General features: G+C 46.8%; 1 protein-coding gene across 1 annotated transcript in view; it reads left to right on the top strand.

Annotated features, from left to right (window-relative positions):
- Window positions 1-14,851, top strand: part of PTH1R (parathyroid hormone 1 receptor) — a 109,817-nt gene that overhangs the window by 823 nt on the left and 94,143 nt on the right. The gene's annotated exons all lie outside the window — the stretch shown is intronic.

Here is a 14,851-nt window from a genome sequence, read left to right as displayed (position 1 = left end):
AATGGGCTAAGAGCTACAGACCCCCTCTGCAGCCCAAAGTGGTCTCCAAAGGCTTTCTGCAGAAGTGAAGGGGAATGTGATACGGAATTGGCCACCACATATTAACCCACAGATGGGCATGCTGCTCTGACATGTGCTTTCCTTGCTTTTTCCATCCCTGGTACCACCACTGTTGTTATGATTTCTCAGTGCCTTTTGGTTTAGGAAGGGGCATGACCACCATCTAAAGTGGTGTCTGCTTTCCACGAGGGATGGAGATGTGTTTGGAAGAGAGTAGGCTCATCCTGACCCTGGCTACAGCCAGGTCTTCCCTGACCCTCCAGGAACCATCACCCTGGGCGCTGTCCCCTTTGTTTGTGACCTTGTGCAGGGCTGGTAGGGGGGTATTGCCACCATACACCCAGCATCATGCTAAAGGGAAACATCTCATCAATAAATGAGAAGAAACAGCCCCTTGGAAAACTATCACCGTTGCAGTCCATCCTTGCCTTGCTGTATTTCTAAGCACAAATAAACCTTGAAAAACCCAAAGAAAATTGGGGAAACTGGGAGGACCACTTGTAGATTTGTTTTTACTGCAGTTGAGGTTTTTCCCCTGTTCTGGGGTGGGATTAACATCGCCATGACCACATCTGAATTTGGGGATATATCACGAGAGTGTAAGTCCTGCAGCACCTGCTACCTCCACCTCCACAGCCCTGCTGCCACTGAAGTCAGCACCAAAATTCCTGCTAGATTTGGTGTCTTTGTTGGTAATGGTGAAAATAAGGTTCATGAAACAGACAGATTAGAGCTCAGCAAACTTTAGGACCCAGAAAAGACAGGAAAGGCTTCAGAGTGCGTCTCCAGTCCCATTCTCGGTTTACTCCTCTCTCTCAGTACATCCCAGTACCTCCAAGAAGGTGCTGAGGAACAGACAGCGAACCAAGCATCATCCATCTCGCATTCCCAGTGGCTATTCTCTTTTTGACACCCCCCTCACAACAGACACTTTCAGATCACAAGCCATTTGCTCAGCAGCACTGGTAAGCAACTGGATCACAGCTGAACATGCCCAGTGCACCACTTCAGGGTGAGATGGACCTGGGCATAAATCTAGAATAGAACAATATAATCACAAAGGGACAAGAAAGCAGGGAACTTCACTGGGAAGGCTAGGCAAGGAGTGCACAAGAGTATTTGCTCTTTTGCATTTCCAAAATCCTGATACCCTCCTGTACTGGTATAGGGTCCTGCCGCAAGAAACCCCATTGAGTTTAATAAAGCCCAGACTGAAGTGCATGTTTCAGACACTTCCCATGCTTTTCAAACTCAGTACTGACAGCTAGAAGACTTGTCAAAAGGTTTGAAAAGTTGTCCTGACAATTCAGGGGCTGAAATGTTGTGTGTCCCTTCTGGCATCCCCTTAAGCAGAATAAGTAGTTCAGCCCATGTCACCCCACTGTACACCCACTTGCGAGGCAAGGAACAACTTGCAGGATGCCTAAAGCCCTGTTTATTTTTGCTGCAGTTGTTTCTTTTCCAAACTAACTTGATTTTTAAATGAACTCTGAAAACACTGAATAGTGTTGACTGCATATTTCAGCAAGGTGATGTCTTGATAGCTACGCTGTAAGAAGGGTCGTATATATATTGATATTTGGCTAGCAGGTCTGAGTGTGTTTTATGTGTTGCTATCAACAGAAGTCACCGAGTGCCTCATTCTTAGAAGCAACAAGCAAAAATCAATGAGAGTAGCTGCAGAACGATGGGGATGCAGGGACTTAATTTAGAGACAGGCTCTGTGGCAGCTTTGGGTTAAGCTAAAAGTGGTACCCAATCATTTACTTCCCCAGCAAAGCAAATCAAAGCTGTGTTGTGAGTTTGAGTCAGGAGGATTTCCACAGACTGAGGCAGACGCTGCTCAGAGCTTCAGGGCACAATTCACATGTCTGAGGCTGGAAGACTCAAGTCTTGAGAACGGTGGCCCTAATTGCTGCGGTCTTTGCAGCTGGGTCGTTTTGCGCTTGAGAGTTGGTGATGCCGAGATGGGGCAGAGAATTATGCATCCCAGACCTGAAGCTGTCACTCCCATTATGCTTTTTGTTTGCCAGCAAAGATGACAGTAAAGGAACTTTCCAAAGCAAAAATGCTGAAGTAGGGCTTGGAAATGGTTTCTTTGATTGCCTGTGCCACTGATACATCATGGGGCAGGATGCTGGCACTGAATCACTTCTCCACAGCATGCAGGCTGTGTGTCCCTACATTCACTGTAAACCAGGGTGGGGGAAAAAAATGCTGTGGGAATGAGTCCTCAGAGTTAAAAGTATCTGCAGAAATTGTGGCCCCCTCCATGAGCCTGCGGCCGCACAAAATCCATACCTAGATCAAGATCTCTGTCTTGAGCTGTTGAGGGGCAGCTGAGAGGCACGGATGGCTGTCTTTGATGTGGGGAGAAGTACTGGGTGAAGATTTGCTCTCCTCCAACTACCCAGAGAATTGCCATGTGGATAACATGATTAACACCTGTTTGAACAGTAAGGGGAATTTCACCTGTCAGTTGAGTGCTTTGAACCTGAAATCTTGTGAGGTGAGGGTGTAAGTTTGGGTTAATTCTGCTGTTTGGTCCAAGGGCTGGGGAAGCAAGATTGTCCTGAGCCAGATAACTCTGTAAACATGGGCTCGAAAGTATGATGTGTGCAAAAGGAGCTTTAAAAGTAGGGTTTGACATCAGCAGAGCAAGGGAGAAGTTAACATGTAGGCACTATGATTTTATCAGAAAGGTGCTGTCTTGCAGAAAAACCTCCCTATGTCCTAGTCCCACTCCCAGGCAAAACCTCCATGGACTGGTCTGCTGAGCCTTCCGTTTCCACTTTGTTTCCTTCTATTGTCCTTCTCAGCCTGGCAGTCCCTAACCTAGCAATCATTAGGGAAGGTATTCTGCATAATAATGATGACAATGAGGACAATGATTATGACGATGACGATTATGATGATGATCATCGTCCACAAGTCATCTGCAGAGCCTTGAATCAGAATAGCTCCGTTTTGGGAAACAGGTATGATGAGCCTGAGCTGGCTGCAATCTGCTGAGCAAAACAGGACACGGGAGCAGATCCATGACAGATATGAAAGGGGTAGCAAAAGGGACCCTCCTTTACTGTGTGTGGGTCTTGCTTTTCAGCAGTGCTCAGCACCTTGTAGAAGGTGCTGCACATTAGGGGGATGCTTTTTGGCAGCAGAACGGTCTCAACGCCTTTCTGTTTGCTGCAGCCTGTGGTTCCCCAGCCCTGGCCCCACTCAGGCTGCTTGGGCAAAGCTGAAGCTTCCCTCCAGTTTTTGCAGAGAAGCTGTAGCACTCTCCCAGAAATTCAAGTGGTATCATTAGGGGATTTGAAACCTTTGCTTGCAGATGCGCATCAATATAACCCAAATAAAATACAAGCTCAGCCAGGTCACCTGGAGGAAGCTCCCAGCCTCTATTCCCAAGAAAGCTGCATTCACAGCAGCATTGGTGTTAATCTCTGCTAGGAAAGTCCAGAATAAATCAAAAAGTTCATTCCAGAGTGATACTTAGGTCACTAACCAGCCAAGACCCCAGTGCTCGGGCAGCAAAGCAGCTACATTAAGGAGGTGCTGATCAGTGTTTCACTCTTTCATTTGTTCCTTTGATCAGACCTACATCTTCAAGAGAAGGATTGGAAGTTGAATAATTTATATCTGGAAGGGAAAGAGAATCATATTCTGATGCAGAATATGTCCCATAATAAAAAAGAATAGTATTAATAAAAAAAATCTGCAAATCCCAACTAGCTATCTAACTCCATTAACTGAGGACGGGTTCCAAGCGCAGGGAAGCAATGTCTGAAATTTTCATTTCTCCACACACACTTGGAGCATGCCCATCCCTACCCCGTGTATTTATGAAAGATACCATTTTTGTTATTGTACTTTGGGATTAGCAGATATCCCCTAACTATAAAATACTCAACCACAAAATATAAAGCAAACAAGCGTCTGCATCAGGGTAATGCATGGGCTGTGATTTCATCCAGCGCAGGCCAAAAAAAGTTCAGCTGCCTGGTGGCAAGTCTGACCTGAGCAGGCTGGGTTTGGTGTGAGCTTCTCGCCTTGGGAAGAGGAAAAGCAATCGGGCAACTGTGCACGCAGGGGTGTCAAGGCTGGAGGAAATGAAATCCGAGGTGTGCCTTTCAGGTCCAGGCAGTTGTTGTTTGGTTTCTGGCCTCCTAGAAATAGCCCCAGAGTGGTGCTTTGAGCTCAGTGGGATTATTCTGGCTGGGGTGGTGTGTCTGCAGTCCCTGAGAGGGGTACTCCCAGCCCAGACAGCTCAAGCAGAGACAGCTGCTGCTTCTGCCACTGTCACCCTGCGCTCCCATGTCCCTTTGAAAAACGATGCTGAGAGTCACCCCACAGCTGTGCATCTCATCTTGCCTATCTTCCTGGGCTGTGTGTACTGATAAGTGACTAGGCTGTAAAGATGCTGGCTGAAGGATTTCCCTCTGCTTGGGAATGCACTGCTCAGCCCCTCCATCAGTCCCTGGTTTGTAAAGTTACTGGGGGCACAGACACCACACATCACACAGAAACAACACCCTCTCCATTGCAGCTATTATGGGCAGCTTCTGACCAAGCAATGTGGGGTGAGGTGGTAAAGCACCTTTTATGGAACTCAGATATAGGGCTGGGGAAATCCAGCTCCCTGGGTTTGGTGGCAGAGCTATGGCTCCAGCTAAACCCTGCAGTCCTTGAATTTCCCTTGTTCCTGAAGACCAAAAGGAAGAAATAGCGGAGCCAGACTATGGTTGCCTTCGATTTAATCCCCTCCCAGGAACCATCCCTCATTATTGCTGAGCATCTCCGTCCTCATCCCGCACTGCTGGGAGAGGGCAAAGAAGTACAGCATGTATTTAGGTACAACCAGACTGTGCAGCTCTCTCACTCCAGGGCTGTCACTGGACTAGTCTCAGTCATTTTAGCTCTGAGCCCTCCGAAGTCCCTCACCCTCTGACACTGTCTGGATCAAAGAGAGAAGCCGGCAGGGATCCCCCATCCTTTTTGATGGGCTGTTCCTCTGCAAAAGGTCAAGCATAGAAGGGTTTGTCTGTCTGCTCAGCTCCTGCTGTAACTGAAATTTTGGTGTCTCTCAATTAATAACCACTATTAAAAAAAAAAAAGTATTCCTTAGGGCAAGCCCTGACTGAATGGAAGAACTCAAGAGAATCAGTCTATGTTAAAGATTAGACCATATCAAAGATATTTAGCTCCAACATGGAGAATTTGCTTTCTCCAACTGTATCAACAGAGATCTCGACCCATAAAACTTCAAACTTCACTAGGCCTTGTGAGGGCTGCTCTACTAAAGATGATCTTTGTGTTGGTGGCAATAAATAAACTACCCTCAGGGCTGAAACTCAGCCAGCAGAATACCTGCCTTGTTGGACTGAGCTTTGCTGTCTTGTGTCATGAGAAGAAAACATCCAAACTCATGCTTGATGTACCTGGCTTGTAATTAATCCCTTTATTTCCAGAGGACAGACTGACCCTTGCCAGTGATTAGAGGGGCTTTGTGTTTTAGGGTTTTCCTTTCTCTTTGGAGGCTCAGCTTGGACTGACCTCTAGCAACCTGATTTTCAAGAAAGGAAAATTTTGGACTGACAGCATCATCTTAACAGATTGTACTTTGATCCTCCTGTAACACAAATCCCTCCGACAGCATTCAGGTGATGATTCAGTTGTTGAAATCTTCTGCAAGGCTGGCCTGTCTTTCTGGCTGTATTGTTTTCATTTTATCCAGCAAAGAAGAAAGTGGACTTCTCTGCCCCTTTTCTCTCTCACCTCTCCAGCATCCCTCGTTCAATTTATTTTAGCAGCACAGGGGCTGTGTTCCTGTCTCCCTTCTTCCCTCTTGACCATGTGCACCCTTCCATGAGCCGATTCAACTCACTGAGCTTGCACAAAACTAACACAAGATAGAAAAAAGAAAATAAATGTAGAAGGTTTGTAGCTGGGTCAGTGAATGGCATCTGCACAACAAAGGCTTGGATGAATCCCCAAGTCACAGGAGGGAGACACTGGGTCACAGAAGTAGGGTAAACATGGGAGCAGCCAGCAATGTGCATAGGTTTGCCCTGACACAATAGTTGTATAGTTGTATTTTGCTGGCATAAAATCCCCCAGATCCTCCCTTTCACAGTCCCACATTGCATTGTACGTCTCCCACTCCTTGGCAATAAATACACATACCGCAATGTAAGCTCAGTGTAGGCTTTGTGCTCCCTCTGAACCTCCCCTCCATCAGCCACACCATCTGATCAATAGCACACTTGGAAGAGTTCTCATCTGAGCAGATGAGTCCTGCACGTAGTGCCAAGTGGCGGTGCAGGATAAAAAAGGTCAGGGGTATTAGATATGACCACAGTCTTCAGATTTTTTTGGGAAAAATGAGTTTAGGCTTGTAGACATGAGGTGTGCTGTGCCACTTGGCTTCAGGGCCAGTGGACAGGACCCAGGCATTGTATTTAGAAGTGCAGACATCAACAGGGACTTACAAGACTCAGAGAGTACAAGCTGAGAGACAACACAGTTGGTACTCAGTGACTGCTTCCTGTTGTTTGCAGGGACAGTGAAATGGTCAAGCCAAACATTTCCCCTATGTCCAAACCAAGGCAGGTGTTGAGCCAGGCAGGACAAGGCATCCTGCCCTAGCCCACCTCTCTGACCCTGTCGAGGTGCAGAACAAATGAACCTTCAAAGTCCAAAGGCGCTTGGTGTCTTTGAGTCTCTCTACCGTAATGACCTTAAGTTTCAGCCACCTGTCAGATAAGGACTGATCATCAAAAGTAGACCTGGCCTTTTGGAAAAGCCCCCCTCCTAGATCAGTGTCTGGGGCAAGGGCTGGAGACAGGAGTTGCTGTCTCAGCATGCAAGGCAGGCTGGTTATCTCATTTTTCACAAGGCTGCCCTGCTGCTAATCAGGGTTCCTTGATGTTATCTTTACTTCAGCCTCCCTTCCCCTCTCTGCAAGCATTTCAGTGTATGTATCTGCTTGGTCTTGCCACACTGAAAGCAAGAAGCAGCCTCAATTGCACCTGTAAAGGCTGATTTGAAAGTCATTGGCTGTCCTTAGAAAACCTTCTGTCCTCTTCACTGAACTTTGAGACCTAAATATCTTTTTTCTGTATGTTTTCACAGAAAAGTGAGTGGTTTGCAAATCCTAGCTCATGCCTGCTGTGCTTCAAGGGAGGAGGCACTTTGTAAGGAGCAGGAGATGGTGGGAAGCTACCACTTCTTGGGCACATAGTAGAGGACAAACATTGAATTAACCAAGATTCAGTGGGGTCTGGGGGACTCTGCTGCTGTTCAGGACTACTAGTAAGTCATTTAATCATCATCTTACTACTTTGATCTATTCACCTGGTTTATATGCCTTGAGCTCTCAAGGGATTGCAGCATCTCAGGAGAGCACCAGGCCCATCCCCTACACCATCGATGGGAATGGTGCTGGTAGCAGGCATGGAGTGGGACATTTTTTAACTGAGGAGGAAAAGGAGGGTATCAGAAGATGGAAGGACCCTGGCCCTGCTGTCTGGGAAAGGCTGGGACTGCTGGACCCGGGAGAATTGTTTGAATCTCATCTTATTCACACTTCCCTGTCCTGTGCTGCTCCCCTGCTCCATCTCCCTATTGCATAGACAGCCTGTTCTGTCATTTCTGTTGCTTTCTTTCACAAGTCTAGGGAGAAAGCAATAGTTGTTTTGACCAGCCTGGAAGGCACATGGTGATACCTCCCTGCAGGCACATGGAAGCTCACCAAAAGACAAAGTTTATGCACAAGCTCGCTCATACCCAGACTATATCACTGCCATTTCCCTTACCCACAAGACCTGAGAATAGACTCCAAGATACTTGAGGGGCCAGTGGCTCCTGAGACTGTTCAGCCATAGGAAACAGTAGGCTGACCTATAGAGTTACTAATTTATTGATCTTGAAACATGTTAGGCTGTGCCTGATCTCCTCTAGGAGCAAATACCCAGTAGCCTCTTTTGTTTTGCAAAGATACAAATAAAATTTCAGAACTCAGTGAAAACCACAGGACTGATTTCCATGAACTTCACATACTCTTTCCATTTATCCCACTTTCACTGCCTACACCCCTGCCTTGCTTCAATGTTAGCTTGACTTTCTTCTTGACTCCTACATCCCAAACCATTTCTCCTTTCAGACCCTGAGCTAAAGTAGCTTTGAAACACCGGCTATGGCGAGTGATTGCAAGGAAATGACCTCTTTCTCCTGGATGCACTCAAAGAGTAAGATCAATAAAGCAGCATTACGTAGAGTATCTATTTCATGGTCAGCAATTTCACTCAGCTCAGTAAAAATGCAGCAAAAAAAAGATTAAAATAAAAGCAGGAGGGAGCTGATAATAGATGGGACTGCAAAGAGATGACCAACACATGAAGCTTCAAAAGCTAAAATTGCTGGCTTATCAAGAGCCATCAGCTTGTGAAGCCTTTTAACATCCCGTAGCTGTTAACATCCCTGAAGTTTTCTCTGAGCTTGTGTTTTCTTCCAGTACCCTTGAGGTTACACTCACTGATTGACTTCCTCTAAAATGGCCTTTTCAGTAAGGAGAGGAGACAAAGAATTGAGATTTCACTCTTTCCGTTGACTTTCTGTGTGTTTTCAGCCATTTCTTGCTCTCTATGTGCAGCAAAGGCACAGAGGACTTGTGGGGCGTGCAGAGGAGTCTGCATTTTGAGACATGCTTTATTCTTATTGTTCCGTTGACTTTCTGTGTGTTTTCAGCCATTTCTTGCTCTCTATGTGCAGCAAAGGCACAGAGGACTTGTGGGGAGTGCAGAGGAGTCTGCATTTGGAGACATGCTTTATTCTTATTGTTCCGTTGACTTTCTGTGTGTTTTCAGCCATTTCTTGCTCTCTATGTGCAGCAAAGGCACAGAGGACTTGTGGGGAGTGCAGAGGAGTCTGCATTTGGAGACATGCTTTATTCTTATTGTTCCTCTCTGAAAAGGATAAAAGAGGGAAAGGTGGCTCTATAGGCACTAAGGTGGAAATGTTTTCTCAGCCTAAATAGCCGTGGTTGCTAAAGCGCACACCCGTAGGTGGTCAGAGGGTCTGATGTACTGTATATAGTGCAGACGTGACTTATTTTCACTCATAATAAATGACCAGGACTGTTTACTCAGGCTAGCCACTGGATGAGGACAAAGCAGGATAGGTCTGATTTCCCTTGCTTGGCTTTAGATGTCAGCAATGGATGCTCATGCACCTTGGAGCTGCCCCATATCCTCGAGGGACCTGCTCAGCTGCAGAGCATCCCACCACAGACAATCTGTGGCTACACCCCACAAAACCTGGGTGGGCATCAAAGTCTTATTTCCTCAGCTGGCAAAGCTGTTATGTATGTGTGTATATACAAATGAGCATGTGAGTATAACTGTACAGCTCTGACTCATGCCGTAGCATTGTTAAACAGCCTTGGATCATCCCACCATATGATCACACTGCAGAGTACCAACTTCATCCCCAATTCATTTCTCACCACGACTGGTGTTTCTCCATCAGGCTTTCACCACCACAATGAAGCATGTTTGTTGTTGTTTTGGGGTTTTTTTGTTTCATTCCTGGGATCAGATTTTCTCTCTGATTTGCCTTAGCCTCATCACAGAAACCACAAATCTCAAGGGGTCAGAGCCTTCTGCTGGCGTAAATCAGTGGTGTTCCTGTGGAGTGAAGAAAGGCCAAGAGAATCTCATCTGATGTCAATCAGTGTCACTACAGGGAAATACGGAGAGCTGGAACGTAAATTGGAGAAGCCCAACTGGCACATGCTGGTCCTGGTCTCCTGGCCCTGGGCTGCATCTGGACGGGAAAAGAGAGGATTCTGCAGATTGAGACACCAGGGCCAGATGACAATCCCCAGTTTCCAGATGCTTCTCCAAACTGTGTTCAGCCATGCTTCAGTAGCTTCTTTTGTGGCTGGCTGCCTTGCACAATGAATGCCTTCCTGAAAGCATTTAAACAAGAGCAGTTTGGGGGGGATCTGAAAGGAGGGAGTGTCACTCTTATTTCTGGCTATGATGACAGTGGGGAGGGATGCTGACAGACCGGATTTTTCAAACCACAGGACAAGGATTAATTCAGCTACAGATTTGTGTCCATTCTTAAAGAATACCAAATCATGATATCTGAATCTCTGAGACTTGAGCAAATTTAACATCAGTGCTTAAAGCAGACTGTGCAATACGTAATTGTTTTTCCTTTACTCCCACCAAAATTTTTATACTGGTTTTCCCCTTGCATCTCTTGGTGTCATTGGCAATGTTGGTCTGATCAACAAACTGAACTTTAAGTGCCTTTTGCTTGTATTTTGTAGAACTGGAAGTGGGAAATCAAGCCATTCAAATTTACAGCTACTGTGTACTTGTAGTTTACTCTGCCATCAGCAAAAAATTACTCAGGCTTATAGAGAAGCAGGGGGAGGGAGAGTGCTTCAGCTGCTGAAAATGGAACAGAGCCAGCTCTTGTTTTGCACCCAGGTAAGGATCCAGCCGTAGTTCTTTGCCAGCAAGTCTGAACACAAAGAGGGTCTCCGTGAGGGTCAATGCGGGCATATGCTTGGCTGACCTGACTCAGCACTTCCCAGGGCAATAAGGGCTCTTAGTTAGCCAGGTAAGCAGAAAAGTGGCCAAGTCAGATGACTGGCTTGAACAGAGGGACAGTCAGTGGACTGACTGCCATCCTGCGAGCAGAGCTGGGTGGAGGAGAGGTCTGAGGTGGAGTAGGAGCAGACAGCCCAGGTGAATCCCTGCATCCTCCCATTTGCCAGTTTTCCTGTTTCTGCTGACATGGAGGTGAATCACCCATCCCTTCTGTATTTACTATTCACCCAAATCTGCTGCGTAATAGCAGTCAGCATTGTCACTGGGACCGCGCATGGGTGAGTGTCCATAGGACATGCACAGAGACCATGGGCATGCAACTAACTCCTTTCCCTGCTACAGTCACATCCAAGGCATCAACAGCTCCAAAACAGGGACTCCCACCACCATCCACCACCTGGTATCCCTGGAGTGTTGGGATGCTTCTACTCCCACAAAAGGTGAATGGATGCCCATTGCAACATGCCCCAGCGCTGATTTGGCTTCTTTCAATGGTCACAGCCTATGCTTTTCACTGTGGGGACCTTTCTCCCTCCCCTCCATTTCTTGCTGAGGCATTAATGGCCACTACAGCTTTTCTCCCTGCCATGCCTTCCCCTGTGGCTGCCTTCAGTTCCAGGTGAGCCGCATGTCAAGCCCTCCAGTGTCTCCTTTCCATGCCCAGCAAAAGGAGGAGATGAGGGGGATGCCAGTGCTGACTGGCTGGAGCTGGGAGGACGTCATGCGCAGAGCTGCCTGTACCACACTGAGGGCTTAATGTGCCGTAATCACAGAGCTGGCCTTGTTGTAACAGCACCCTGACCATGCACAGCTCCCAGCTGCCTCTGGCAGCTCCCACACTCCCTGCCCACAGTTGCTGCTGGTGGTTTTTTTGGCATGGGTTGCTCCCCCAGACTCCCCAGGCAAAGAGAAAAGGGGTCTGCAGGGAGGAGAGGAGGGAGCAGGGAGTGGGGTTGTGTCCTATCTCAGGTACCAATGGTGCTGACCCCATCAGTTGTGAATCAAGACATTAATCAATGTTATGGGGCTTAGGATAGGGTCAGATACCTGTGGTTTGAGGCGTGCTGGCAGGACTCAGCATTGCCGGAGTCATAATACCACACACTGCTCATGAAAGAGCAAAGCTGTGACGTTCCAGGAGGCAGGGACTGAGGACGGAAAGGGGGAAGTGGCTGCTGATGGAGGTGGGAAAGGAAAAGGTGAAAGAGAGAAAGAAAGAGAGAAAGAAGGAGAGCGAGAAAGAAAGAAAGAGAAAGAGAAAGAAAGTGAGAAAGAGAAAGAAAGAGAAAGAAAGAAAGAAAGAAAGAAAGAAAAAGAAAGAGAGAAAGAAAAGAAAGAAAGAAAGAAAGAGAAAGAAAGAAAGAAAAGAAAGAAAACCACAAAACAACAACAACAACAAAAAAAAACACACAACCAAAAACAAACCAACAAAAAATCCCCAAACCCACCTTCTCCAGGGTTTCCTGGTTGCTTTGCTGACAGGAGTATGAGAAGAGGGCTGCCTGCTTTATAGTCTTCCTGCTGAGCCTTTGACTTCCCTCTTGCACCCTCTGTTCAGGGAGTTTGCTGCACATCCCTTCCCACAAATGCTAGCAAGAAAGTGACGGTATGAGAGCATGAAGATTAATTACACCAATCAGGCAGGAGAAGCGGCAGAGGAGGGTCAGAAGGCAGGAGCCTAAAGGCTGGGCCAGGGGCATGGGAGAGAAATAAACGGGATTCCTCTTCCTGGGAGCTTCAGACCAGAGGAGACAGAGCCCCTACCCCCAGGATTGAGGCTTCTTTGCTTTCCAAGGCATCATGGAACAGGCTCTCAGATGTGTCTGGCTTTCAGAATATATAAGGTGTTATAAAGCTTTATAAAAGCTGCCAGGACTTCAGGTTTGGGTCCACCCAGGCAGTTTGCAGACCTTTCAATCCTGGTTTCTCCCCACCCTTGACAAGACACAATGGGTGAATTCACAGAATGGGAAAAGATCACAGGATCTGCTATGACAAGGCATAGGAAGACAGAGGGGTACCAGCCAGAGTGCAGCCACATCTGGGGCCTGCCCTCAGAGAAGCACACTGTGGTCCCCAGCATCACAGCTCCCATCCAACCCTCTTTCCTCCCAGTCCCTGAAAACACAAGCAGGAGAGCTGGCCCAGCCATGCGCAGCACTAAGGGGAAAGGAACCGTAACACCATGCTGCAAGTGCACAAGGCTGGGGGAGTGGAGAGTATAAAGAAAAAAGAGGGGTCTGTGTTTGTGATCAAGACCTGAGCTTGCTGTGAGGGATCTGTGGGAACACCTATGTCAAGTTTTTTTCCCTTCTGTCTATGATGCCTGGAGGGAGGTAGGAGTCCCCATAGCAAGCATGACATTGGCCATAACACTGTCAGACTTGCTCGGAAGTAAGATGAGATGGCTCTCGCTTTTGGAGGCCATAGCCTCTCCATCTCCAAGGGAGGGAGATAATCTGGTTTTCTTCCATAGACAGCAGAGATTCAGCAAGGAGAGAGATGCAATAGCAGGCACCTAAACGGATAAGACACCATGACATCACTGCTTTCTCCCCTGCACTCTGTCTGTCTACCAGGTCCCATCAGTGCAGACTGACAGATGCTGCTTCTGCTTGTGGTCTAGACAGCCATCAGCCACCCCCAAAGAGGAAGTGCTAGGCAAAGCCCAAGCCTGTTGGCTTAGAGTTGCATCATTCTCCTCTTTTTTTTTTCTTTTTGCTGTTCTTTACCTGTTTCTGGTTTCATAGATTTATTATTGCATCTTTTAACCATGGTGGGCTTTCAGGCATCCTCCCTAGTTTTAAGACAGTAATGCTGCATTTGTGGAATCGTGGTTAGCAACATCAGCAGGATGTTTTCAAAGGCTTCCTGGTTTCCATGAACATTGTCTGCTCTGAATTTGTCTTGGCAGTTGATGACAACAATAGACCTTGTAAGTCTTTTCCCCTCTGTCATGTAGAAAGAAACCTCTTCAGCCTCTGCAATCCAATGGACATCTGATTTTCCTCCTAATGAAAGAGGGTTGCAGGTAGCACCCATGGTGCAGCGAAGGAGACCCTGCCTTAGCAACCCATTTGAATAATTATAGGTGGAAAATAATAACAAAATTATGACAGTGGTTTAAAATGTTATGAGCTTTTTGAATAGGGAAAATTTTTATTTTTCTTCCTTTCTCTCCCCTTATTCTGGCACTTTGGAGTTAATCATCTCCAGCTTCCTTCTGCTGCCATGGCAGGTAAATGCTTCCTTTTATTTTACATGTGATCTGTGTATCCCCCAGTATATGACTCCAGAAGGTAAGGCTCAAAGAAAACCAGACTTATAAAACACCAGATAAAGGAGTGGGAATTCACAGTCCTGGTACATGGCTTGCTACCCTTGTCCTTAAAGGGTAGGGGAAAATGAGTCAGTCTTCCTGCATGTCCTTCAGCAGTTCACCTTCTCGAAGGAGTTGACAAAGTAGACATCTAAAGAGTTTTGGGGGAGTTACTGAAAGTAAAAGCTCTTTTGTTGTTTTCCACTTTCATCATCTAGCCAGTCACTCTGTGGTAGAGGAAGGTGTCAGGGCAACTTAAAAGAAAATAATCTCCTCTGTTTTCACTCCTCTGGGGATTTCTTTTTTTTGTATTATGAGCAGGTGTTGAAAGGAAATTGGTTTCATTTGGTCAGTGTTTTGGGGAACTGTGCCCATGGTCTTTTGTTACACTTGTGATGCTCAGCATTAGGATGTTGACGTTGATGTTTTCATGTTTAAATTTGGGAAATGCACCTTTGGAAAGAACAAAATCCTGCATTTTGTGCACCAATTTAAGAAGAAAAAAAAAAAAGAGTCCTAAATGTGACTGAAAGAGGACAGTCACAGTAAGAACCACAGAGCCGTAAGTGTGGTCCCTGGGGAATGCAGACTGTTTTGGATGAAGTGAGCACAGGTATTGCAGGTAGCTGTGTGAGCATCTCATGGGGATATTAAGGAAGCTTCTTTCTTCTCCAAATGCTCCTATTTCCTCTTGGCTGTGTTGGAGCTGGGAGCCTTGAAAGGCAGTGACTGCCTCGTGTTCTGGTCCAGGTTCGTCCCCCCTTCCTTCAGGCATCTGGGCAGGAGACTCCTCTTGCATGCTCTGAGGTGTCTAGGTCTGTCTACCTGGGCTTTGTAGTCTGAGTTTGTC

This window comes from Pezoporus wallicus, unplaced genomic scaffold (genome assembly GCF_028554395.1).
Source record: "Pezoporus wallicus isolate ANWC-B61680 ecotype Strahan unplaced genomic scaffold, APGP_CSIRO_Pwel_v1 contig_8057, whole genome shotgun sequence".
Taxonomy (NCBI): domain Eukaryota; kingdom Metazoa; phylum Chordata; class Aves; order Psittaciformes; family Psittacidae; genus Pezoporus; species Pezoporus wallicus.
The sequence above is the reverse complement of the archived record's forward strand: the minus strand, read 5'-3'. Positions and strand labels throughout refer to the sequence as shown.